A 12,684-nucleotide genomic window follows, 5' to 3' on the forward strand; every position below is an offset into this window, starting at 1 on the left:
CTGAACCAGCTGCAGCATTCCTGCTTTATTACTTTTTGTACATATGTTTAGTTCTTTATTTTTGTTATAATCTCCGATGGGAGCATCTAATTAGATGAAGGTTTGACTAGGAACCATTCGGATTTTTCTTGAAAGTAGTCAAACTTTGCAATCCTAACAGGTGGCATAGTGGCTTAGTGGTTAGCACTGCTGCCTTACTGCACGAGGGTCCCAGGTTCAATTCCAGTCTCAGGTGACTGTCTGGGTGGAGTTTGCACGTTCTCCCCATGTCTGAGTGCTCTAGTTTCCTCCCACAGTCTAAAGATGTGCAGCTTGGTTGAATTGGCCATGCTAAATGGCCCATAATATTAGGTGAATTAGTTAGAGTGAAATGGGTCCGGGTAGGTAACTCTTCGGAGGGTCAATGTGGACTGGTTGGGCCTGTTTCCACTCTGTAGGGAATCTCGTCTAAACTATTTGGTGGTTTTGAACAGATAAACAAAAGTTTACTATGCCAATTCAAAACAGTAAAATAACCTATGATATATACTCACTCTACCATCCAGGATTAACATAAGGTATTTAAGAGCTAAGAGCTAAGAGGTAAGGTAGTCAGACACTGCACTGAATACATCAACTTGCAGGTGCAGTCATGAAACTCTCCACAGATTTCACTGCAGCCCATCTGGGGACACTAACACTGTGGGTGACAAAATCTCATTCAAACCATGTCTCCTTTATGAGGGACTTCAATTATACATATTCAAAGGCCAAGCTTTAAAAGCCACTCTTTCAGATACTTCCTCAAAGACTGCTCATCCTGCTCGTATCATCACTTTTTTCCTGGGACAGCACTCTCTGCATCCTTGAGGCTACAGTATACCAGCACTTCATCATCGCTATCATTCTCTTGTTTTAGCAGACAGCTAGCTTCACTAAGCTGGCATTCACTTTCGGTTTCTCTGGGTCTCAATATTTCCCAACTGTGCCCAGCAAATACAGCTTGTGAGCTTCCTTCACTACTACTGCCAGCTGCTTGAATCATCAAGAATTTCCAGAGTTACTTCTAAGACTTAACCACTCTAGATAGATGTCAGTATGTCTCTTAAGCCCTAATTCTGACTGTTAGCTACCTCTACTGGCTCCCAAAGTACCCCAGAACCCTAAATGACTGGAGGCTGCTAAGTAGCACATTTTCAGTATGAAGTCTTATCACTTACTACTGTGAACTGACAGCCCCAAGTAAGAAACGTTCTACATTGCTGACACTGACTAGTGAGCTAAAACTGACTGTTCAATTACACCTGAGCTATTTTAAGTGTCCTCACAACAAGTTCTGTCTTGCTTCGTAGGCATGATTGTGTGTAATTTGCATTAGAACATCCTTTTCAATGTAGCAATCATTGAAAGATTGTTTGACTATGCTACAATTTTGGTTTAACTGAAAAGACAGCTGCCAGTGTCGTAACACAGACAGATCTACAGGGAAACAGAAGAATGAATTTTCTCACAATCCCCTTGAGTGTTTCATTGATTATCTCATACTCATTGCATATGTCTGTTGTCCCTTGTCTCTTTATTCCTTACATGTATTTGTGAGTTTTTCTTTGACCACCTCTACCTGTTATTTTTAAACATTCAGTCTCAGGATATGGTCACGATTGACATTTAATTCCCATCCGTCACTGCTTTAAGAATATGATGCTGTGCCTTCTGATCATTTGATCGAGATTTTTCCAAGGGATTCTTGCTATTCTCGACAATTGGCTAGGACAACCCTGCCAGGCCAATACATAGTGCAATTAAGAATCAACCATGCCAGTGTCATCTGCAATCACATTTTGGCTATCCTGATTTTAGTAACTTGCAAGATCTATATATTTTGCTATATTGCTCTATCTGGAGCTCACTCTGCTGGGGAGGTGAAACAGTTCAATAATGGATGTCGAAAACTGAGCAATTGTTAGCATTATTCAACTGACTACAGTGTAAGCATGCTCGGTTTCCATCCCTAAACACGAGGGATTTACTTGGATTTTTAACAACAATCCATCAACTTGGTCATGATCACTTGCAAATGTATCTCTATTAAGCAAAACCTTAGAATTCTTACACTGCTGTGATAGGATATGAATTCACAAACCCATAGTTGTCTAGCCCAATAACATATTCAGAATATATCATAGCTCCATACCCCTCCCTCTATTTGTCTGCATTTATATACTGATCCTTTTCCTTATCTAGCCCACTTTGAAACTGTAACATTTTGGCTCCTTGTCCCTCTTCAATACAGCTGTGGACTTTTCTGTTGTATCTCACTGAGTCTCTTTTGCATTCTTTGCAATTGTGGCCATGTATTTCTTTCTCTCTCTGTCTGTCTCTCTTCCTGTATGACTCTATTTATGCTCGCCATGCACATCTGTGGTTGTTTCTCTTTCACTCTATATAACTGTGGTTGGCTTTCTCCATGGTAGTCTCTTTTAATTCTCTCCGTCTTGATGTGAAACTGAGTGGAATTTTCCCAGCCCCTTAATGATAAGGGCACTAGCTTTTGGAGCATGGCTCTCCACAACCACCTGATGAAGGAGCAGCGCTCAGAAAGCTAGTGCTTCCAAATAAACCTGTTGAACTATAACTTGGTGTCGTGTGATTTTTAACTTTGCACACCCCAGTCCAACACTGGCGTCTCCAAATAATGATAAGGATTACGGTGAGAATGTTGGCAACATCACATGAGGTGGCCAGTGAGGAGCTTCTCAACATCGAGAGCAGAAGGTTCCATTTTCTAACCAAGTTTTGAATGGCCGGATGAGATTCTCACTCATGAGCAGGAGGATCCTATTTGCTTGCATTGAGATCTCATTGTTAGTTTACCTCACCTCACTGAGTTTCCCATTCTCCCACTCGCTGGAGAGAAACTAGATAGTAACAATTCCTGACAGAAAAGTCTATGCGGTTACTTGGTTACACTCACTCACTACTTGTTCCTCCAGATCTCTGGAGTGCCAATGACCAGAGGCATATCTCCCTTGATCAACTATGAAGTCATGAGAGCAATGTGATCAACCAACTCTAACTGAGCTAAAGTGTCCATCGAGGTTTCAGGATCGGAGCTTCCATGCTTTTGTTGCATTGCTTTCTGTATGCAGTTTTGGTCTCCTTATCTGAGGAAGGATGTTCTGGTTATGACAGGAGTGCAACCAAAGTTTATTGGAATGATTCCTGGGATGGAAGGATTGTTCTTATTTTCCGAACTCCTTCAGAAGTGGAGCAGTAGATGTCTTGCGGGACAAACCTTTTGGATTCCAACATTATTCTGGTTCCATTGGTACCTAAAGGAGACAAAAGAGAGAATGTGGTGCAAATGAAGGGTAGGAGTTTGATAATGTCCACAATATCTTCACTGTGGCAGCAATGGGAGAGGAGCATAGCAATAAACAATGGATCTTACTTGGTTGCCAGGGCATAGAAACTTTGGCAGCTCCTTAGGAATGCTCTTCCCAAGGCCAGGATCCTTGCCTTCTTGGGTGGTGTGGAGCAAACTGTGAGCCATCCCAACGCCCATCCTAAGGCTCTCCATCCTATGATGGGCTGTTTTTTCCTGGAATGAGACAAAGGGATGGATTGAGTGAGATGAAAATGGATGCCACAGCAGTTTGTGTTCATGCAAAAGGGGAAAGGTAGTGAGGTGTCCGAGTAAGTGGGTAGGCAATAATGAAGAAATATGGTTTTAGTAGTTTCAGAGTGGTAGTAAGTGAAGTAAGATGTTTCATGCAGTTGTGAGAGTGTAGGTGTGGGGGAGAGTGTGGGTAACAAAAATAGACTGAGGGTGAGGTAGCAGAGAGAGACGGAAGTGGCACTTACCCTGGCAGAGAACAGAAGTTCATTAACCGTTTTCCTACACAGTTGGGTGTCTCTCTGGACCGTACATTCGCCTGGGTGGGAACTTTGGACCAGGCCGTTAAGATCTGGTGTCACGACCCTGGAAGAAATGGATAGCCCACTATACCACCCTATCCAACAGGACCTCCATGTCACCATCTGCAAAATGGGCACCAACTTCCTCTTATTTGTCAGGTCGGAGGGAAATTAATTGAAGCCACAGGACAGCTCTTGTCTGCCAGCACTTGACCAATTGCATAACTGTGTATAAGATATCACACAGGCACCAGGAGTCCTGAGATATCCCAACAGTGGTAGGTATTTCTGCCTATGGTGAGCAAGATGCCATAGGCGTATGGTTAACAGGATGAGTTTGGGGCAATAACAGAAGAAAATATCTAGGCCTCATGGAGAATAATCCTCCATTGAAACGAATAAAAATGACACTTAGCCAACAGCTGGTAAGGTTTAACGCTGCGTCTCTACATTTATTTAAGTGTTGTTGTCTTTCACTGTTTCTGTACTGATATTCTCTCTTGCTTTTTATGTGCCAGCTGTCGAACTATTTGGGTACGTTTATGACCGATCCTCTAAGGAAGCAATAACCTTGTTTTGCAAGAAAACACAGAATACACACAGGTCAATAGATGTGATTTGTAACAGAAATGCTGCTTCTATAATTCATTACCATTTGGAACATTTCAAAATTAAAATGTAAAGTGTTGATCAAAATGGACTTTTAAAATGGGTAGCATTTAAATCCGAAGTTATAAATCAAAAACAAAATCTGCAACCTACAGAATTGCATCATTGTTAGACTTTCCACTACTTTTTCACCCAAACAAATTAAACTTGTGGCATTACTGATGAGAAAAAAATGTACAATGAAGTAATTAAATTTTAGACCACAGTAGGAGGCCAAACGGTGTTCCTGGATTTGTGTACTGAAATGAGAACATAGAGAGAGTATTGGAGGTGCAGGGTCAGAATCATGTTCAACTCAGAAATCAAAAGTCTGCTTGAATGGAAATTAAAAATTCCTCATAGCATGATTTGAAGTAAAGCAGGAACTACGGTGAATGGCTAAGGATCCTGGGATTGTATTCATTAGAGTTTAGAAGATTGAGGGGAGATCTAATAGACACTTACAAGATAATACATGGCTTTGAAAGGGTGGACGCTTGGAATTTGTTTCCGTCAGGCAGGGATACTAGGACCCATGGGCACAGCCTTAGAATTAGAGGGAGTCAATTTAGAATGGAAATGAGGAGACATTTCTTCAACCAGAGAGTGGTGGGCCTGTGGAATTCATTGCCATGGCGTGCAGTGGAGGCCAGGACATTAAATGTCTTCAAGGCAGAGATTGATAAATTCTTAATTCGCAAGGAATTAAAGGATACGGGAAGAGTGTGGGTAAGTGGAGTTGAAATACCTATTAGCCATGATTGAATGGCGGAGTGGACTCTATGGGACAAATGGCCTTACTTCCATTCCTTGATCTTATGGTCTAACTTATTCAGACATTCCATCTATAATTTATCCTTCAACCAACAGCATTAAATATTAACAAACCGCAAAAGCTCTTGGTTGGCATTTTTGCGGTCTATTACTGCCTACACTTTGATTATTATACTTACCCACACAGCAACTCTAATTGCATTTCAGTTGCAATTCAATGGCTTCAAAGTACTTGGGTACTTGAGGATGACGAAGGAACAAGATAAATGCAAGTTCTTATCTAGATAGAGACATAAAATTAGTGCTTTGAACAATCTTTCTCTCACATCTAAAAGCAGTTGCACCATACATCATTTGTTTTATTTTGTTGTTTGAAGGTTCGGGTCGTCATATGTTCATGCCAAAGTTGACTTTTTGATTTTCTGATAACAGCCTTTACCACAGCACAGGTTACACCAGAACAAAACCGCAAGAGTCGTAGGCTGCCAGTTGTTCTTACTCGCCAGTGGGGCTTATTAAAACACATCCTTTCCTTACCATTTCTCAAGCATTGGAGTTGAACAAGAAAACAACCTTCTTTCTTTTTTTGTAAGGTAATACAAGAAAATAAATACAACTGGAAAGTTAGAGAGCTTGGAGTTACTTCAGTTGTATATATTACTCAGTGCACAGTGAGGACCCGCAGTAGCTGAGCATCTATGACACTTAGACACTCATTGCTCCTCTGGCTTTTGCTTAACTTACATCTCCTTGGAAATATGTTTGGAACCAATTTGGGTTTGAGTCTGCAGCCCACTAATCAACAGGTTTGCCAATGTTTCAATGGCATATTTCCTGAAGTTTCATCATGTGGCATTCATTATCCATCTGCCTTCTTCTCTGTCTTGGTCTGTAAATATGTTCCTCCCTGGAACACAATCCTTTCCTGCACCACTTGGGGAACAAATAGACTCATTCCTGCCCAAAGGTACTCAAAGACTCTTTGCCAAACAGCTTTCTATTCCCCCTTTACCCCCTCCATTAGTTTTAAAACAAATTTTCAAAGAAAACAAAGTAAGTGCAGAGTTAATTTTTAATATGGTCTGCTTTTCCTCTTAGGTTGCTCACGGCAATGTCTTGGAAACTATTTTAAATTCCAGGAAGCTCTAGGGGCAATCCATGAATATTGACAACTATTCTCAATGCCCAGATAGAAGTGAGGGATAGAATTTTCCAATTTCGGAGTGCCAGAAGTGGAGACAAAGTGTCTGGGAAATCATTAAGGAGTCAGATGGCATCAGTGCCCTGACTCATTCCTGCTGCCAGCAAAGATTCCAAGTGCTGAAGAGTGACTCAGATTTAGTTTACATTTACCAGGGATGGACAGTCAATTACCATATTTAAGACTTCAATTTAGTCAACTTAAATGGCCCATTGCCATTTACTGACAAAAGAGCTACTTCTCCCACCATGGGCCACCAGTTCTAAGGAGGTGATCTGACTGTACTAGTTCAGGTAACCACTGGGAAGGCAGGCTCCTTGATGCTAAGAGAGGTCTGTAGGTAGGAAGGTCGGCCTCATGGTTCCAAATGCACCATCCTAATGTGTGTTCCAGCTAATCCCAATGGCTTCTCTGGTTGTCCCCCCTGTATCTTAAACACATCTCTTTAAAGGTACTTCCATACTAAAGTGCCTTCCACATCCTGACCTATCTCAGAAGGACCTAATTCTCTCTGTGGCACTGCCAAGAATTAGATCCAGCAGAATCAGGATGATGGGCAGACTCTTTAATTAGATAGCGAGAATGGAAGTGATCAATTAGGAGGCCATCTGCAAGAATGCTGATGCCACTGCCATCAAGTGTGAGCTTGAGGACCTTTATTTGGTGGCATTTTTGGAGTCCCAAAACCCAGTGGGACATCTAGATTAGATTAGTTTACTGACAGTGTGGAAACAGGCCCTTTGGCCCAACAAGTCCACACCAACCCTCCAAAGAGCAACCCATCAGACCCATTCCCCTACATTTACCCCTTCATGGGTAATTTAACATGGCCAATTCACCTAACCAGCACATCTTTGGACTGTGGGAGGAAACCGGAGCACCCAGAGGAAACCCATGCAGACACGAGGAGAATGTGCAAACTCCACACAGACAGTTGCCTGAGGCGGGAATTGAACCCGGGTTTCTGGTGCTGTGAGGCAGCAGTGCTGACCATTGTGCCACCGTGCCTACTAAACCCTAGAGTAGGCCAAGGAGTAGGACAAAATACACAAGAGGATTCAAACCCCGTGCCATTTTCACTATGTGACTTCTATAATTCAAAGCCATTTTCAAAGTTGAGTACCTATTTTTTAAATATCTAAATTTTCATTCTTTTGTATAAAGATTTACAATGAAAATGTGAATTTGAGACGGGATGCTGGCCTTGGAAAATGAATATTGTGATGTGTAAAGGAAACAAAATATCACTCATGCCAAAAGTTTATCAAAATCAACATCCATCATCCTTTTCGCAGTGGTCAATATCATATCTATTGGATCATTCATTTTTGTGAAATGTGAAAGATTCTGGATGGATGTAAAACACTAATGGCTCAGTAATATCTGGATTGTTGATGATGTATTTGTGCATTTGTAATCTTTGCAATGCTCCCAACATATGAAGCAAATAATAGGGTAGAGTTTGATCAAGGTAGTTTTGGTTTTTCCAGAACAATATTACCTGTAATTGGCCAGATCGTTGCAAAAGATTGAGGAATTTCAATTGCAAATTTTATTCAGGATGAGCTGAGTTCTACAATCTTATATGCTGATTTATAAATAACTACTCTGGAATCTAGGCATGATTGGATGTTGATGCGACAGTCAAGAAAGTGCACCAACATCTCTACTTCCTCAGAAGGATAAGGAAATTCAGGATGTCCACAATGACTCTTAGCAATTTTTATTGATGCACTATGGGAAGTATCCTATCTGAATGAAACAAAGCTTTATATGGCAACTGCTCTATCTCAGACTGCAAGAAATTAGAGAAAGTTCTGAATGTAGCCCAGTCCATCATGAAAACCAGCCTTCCTTCCATTCCTACTGCCTTGGGAGAGCGGCAAACATAATCCAGGACCCCTTCCACCTGGTTATATTCTCTTTCACCCTCTTCTATTGGACAGAAGATACAAAGTTTGAAAACACATACTAGCAGATTTAAGGACAGCTTCTTATCCACTGTTATCAGATTTGTGAACGGACCCCTCATATATTACAGTTGATTGTTCTCTGCACTTGCTTTGTAGCTGTAACACTTATTCTGCATTCTGCAATATTACCCTGATGTACTTATGTAAGGTCTGATTTGTCTGGTTAGCGCGCAAAACAATACTTTTCACTGCACCTTGGTACATGTGACAGTAATAAATCAAAATAAACCGCTGTTTAATGATGATTGGCTTGTCCCCTTCCTAGAATCCTTCATTCTGACTGGAATATATCTTTGCTATGGACTATGATCTATTTTCTTAAATATCTGACGTTAATCCTTAAACATTTTTTCTTTTTAAAATGTTTTCTTTCCCAGTCCACTCCAGTCAGCTTTCCCCTTGTTCTTTTATAAATACCCTTCTTTAGGCTTAGCACAGTTGTTTCTGTCCCAAGTTCCTCTCTTTCAAGGTGAATGCTAAATTCTGCTATGTTATGGTCACTGTTTCTGAGGGCTGTCTTTGTCATGGGGCAAGGATATGAATAGCTAGGATCTACAGCAAATGGCATCAGTTACAAGCCGGACTGTTACTGACCCCAGAACTGACTGTAGCCCATTTTCCAGACTGCCTTGGAAGTGTAAGCGTCTGGACTGCGTGGGCAGTGTAAGTGGCAGTGGCAGCTTCTGGACTGATGTCTGTACAGAACTTCAACTGACCTATCTGCAATCTACCCCCTGGAATCAAGTGAGCCCCTTAACTGATTATGGCTGTATCCCTTGACTGATTGTAGCCCCCCTCCAACTCACTAAGAACAGCTCCTCTGTGACTTTTGCACATGGTGTTTTGCTTGAAGCACAATGTAGGATGTGTTTGCTGCATAAGCTGCTAGCACATGCCGTACATTTAATGTTGAAATAGCACGATGCTGCACAGTGACGTGTCACCTCACTGGCTGTTAATGTTCCCCAGCATGCCTAGCTGCCTGCTTCCGCTGCTGAGCTAAAATTAGTCAACAGAATTAACAAAGGCTGATGGCTTGTAACTGAGTTCTGAAGAGCTTGTGCACCAAGAAAGTAACATGAGCCATACAGAGGGTGGTAAGCTGTAAGTCAATGCTGAAGTGAGATACAGGCAGTTCCTGGCTTATGAATAGGTTCCATTGTTGAGTCCGTTTGAAGTTAGTTCGTACACAAGTTGAAACATAATGCATGATAATATAAAGTAGCCGTTCATAAGTGTAGGAGTTGCTCGTTTGTTGGATCTTTAAAATTTCACCCCTGTACGAGATCATATCTGTAAGTCCCAAAGTTAGTTATTCATAAATTGGAACCCCCCTGTGGAGGTGAACTGGTTATATATCTTTTCCCAGTAATGTATGGTGGTCTCAGGGAGGGAGTGAGGATAGAATTGTGACTGACATTAAACTTGCTGCGAGGAGAAGCCGCAGAACACAGAACCGGAATATCCTGCCTCAGGAGTGTGGCCATTGCTTACAGTACGTGTTGCCACAGTTACCAGACCCTTCCTTTCTCACAATCCAACACTTGCCTACACCAACTAATGCTGCTTTATGCACTCTCACCTGAGCTTTGGGACGTTCACAGACTCCAGCTCCAGCTGTTGTTCATAACTCTGGTTCACCGACCACTCTAATACTTGACCCAAAAAATGCTAAGTCCACTTCAGTCAGAATCACTGACAACACTGGACCCGTTGCAGCTCAACTGGGAGAGCTGGGCACTGCTGAAGCAGGTGAGTGACTGTGAGTGTATTTTAACATGGAGGCTTCTATGCAGTAAATGAAGAAATCTAAGGGGCAAAGAGAGGAGAGTAGAAATCTACTTGGCTGGATTCTTTGGACCATGGCGGGCAGCCGTTCCTGCCTGTGGCCTTGACGATAGGTTATGGAAGCTCTGGTGCAGTTAGCCCTCTGGACTGCTACAATTGACTGCACAAGGGCAAAGGCCTCTCTGCTACTGGAAAATTGCCAATAAGACAACAAAACTATCCTGAATTGAGGCATTAACTAGGTTAACTGGCTTTCCATTACGATGCAATGCACAGCCAATCTACTCCCAGTCTGTCCCTAAGAAAGCTTCCTCATGATAACAATTCACTGGAAGCCAGTTTCTAGATTTCTACTAGCATTTAGTTCCTAAGGGAAGGGAAAATGTAGTCAAATTCTCTAAATATCAGCAGGGATCCAGTTTGTTTTTTTTTTCTTTTTTTTTCTTTTTTTCTTTACCCCCACACTACCACCTAACTGCGGTAGTGCTTATTTTTTTCCCAGCACCCACGGTGTGTGTGTGCAGGTGTGAGACACAGGGATCCAGTTTGTGAACCATTTCTATACTTAATGATTGGCCACTGATAAATTACTTAACCATAAGATTTGAAAGGGTGAGTTAGCAACTAATTTTGACAGTCTAAAACTTAGGGTCAAGGTTTTGATTTCCAGGTTCCTAGATTTAGGGATGGAATCCTAGACCACTCCTTACAAGGTTAACCACATTAGAAGAGGTAGATCCAGATAAAGTAATTCACCAAGTTGGAAATTCCCACCTCCCTGGCCATATGAAGGATTGGCGCTGATCCATCCAGTGAAATAAGATCCAGAAGGCAGCCAAATAGTCATTGTGGGAACCACCTTGACAGACCATACCATCACATGGCTTGGAATCTGAAGCTGGATGTACAATGTTTTGTATAATCTTTTCCTTATCAAAGGGCTTGATGTGGCACTGCACACATCCTTACATCTGAAAGGCTGCAGTAAGTTCCCAAGAAGTGTGCATAGTGACATGGGCATCCACATGAGACTTTTAGATTAGCTGACCTTTCCTAACACCAGCAGAGGTCACCGATGGATATGGTCCAACTGTTGATTTCAGTTTCCACAGTTTATCTGTACGTCTGTTAATTGGTGTAGCTTTACAATCTTCTAAAATGTTCAACTCTGGCCTTTTGTGGATCTCGCCCCCCCCACCCCACCATATCATGTGACTAACTTATTAGTGACATATCACTCCAGATCTCCCCTCCTCCTCAACTTGGCCACCATCTCTCCTTCCCTAAATTCACAATCATTCCTTTCCTATCACCTCTCTGAAGTTCCTTAGAACATTGAATGTGCAAGCCTTGATGCCAAAATCTCCATTTCCACTCAAAACACCAATTAGCTGACATGCTTATTGAAAATGCTGTACTTTCACCAGCAAAACAAGTAACATTGGATTTTGGAATTTGTGAATAAATGTAATGAATTTACTCATTGAAATCAATATTGTTTTGAAGTTTTTCAACATAATCTGTCTCCTCAGTCACATCAGTGTGCAAATTTCATCAGCCCTCTGTTTATAGATGGAGGGATAGTGAGGATAAAGTCTGCCGTTCAGAAATGGAATGATGAGGGTGTCTTCCAACTTGCAAGAGTTTGGGCTTCCAAAAATCATGAGTATCATTGAGGAAATATTTCCTCATGATATGTTGACAGGAAATGTAAATGTCAACAACTCATGATGACTCAACCACAGCAATGATTGCGAAAAATGTCAAGTCCAAATTCACCACACCCCGACACCACCTGCAGGAGTAAGTACTACTGAAAGATATAAATAAAAGACTTAAAAAGCATGAATTATATTAGTAATATTAACTAATTCATCAAAATGCTTTGGTTCAAAATGGCTGAGAATGTTCATTATACACCAATTGCTAGCAAACATTGATTCAAATGATCCCTTACTATACATTTATATATGGTTAATTTTGCAATTGAAAGAAGTTGAAAACTTAAGAACAGGCCCAAAGGCAATCTTTCCTTAAACTGACTGTGTTTCCTTATCAACCGCAAAGAAACAGACACTCCCAGGCTGCTTTAGCTCACCTCCAGTTCTGTCAAGATGTTACAGATGATTACTTGTCACATGTTAATAGTGACTTCATATCAATCATGGAGACATCTCATATCAGCCAACCGGTAAAATAGCTCATATGACCATTCATGTATAAAATAAGACTTATATCACTTTTCTCCCCTTAGTACTTGTCTTGTGAAGTCAGCAACTACATTGGTGCTCGCTTACATCTCCTGTTACCATAACACCATAAGGTACAGGAGCAGAATTAGGCCATTCAGCCCATCAAGTCTGCTCCACCATTCAATCATTACTGATATATTTCTCAACCCCA

The sequence above is a fragment of the Chiloscyllium plagiosum genome, unplaced genomic scaffold (assembly GCF_037043375.1).
Source record: "Chiloscyllium plagiosum isolate Xiang-an unplaced genomic scaffold, Cpla_swu_hap1 HiC_scaffold_13, whole genome shotgun sequence".
NCBI classification, from domain to species: Eukaryota; Metazoa; Chordata; class Chondrichthyes; order Orectolobiformes; family Hemiscylliidae; genus Chiloscyllium; species Chiloscyllium plagiosum.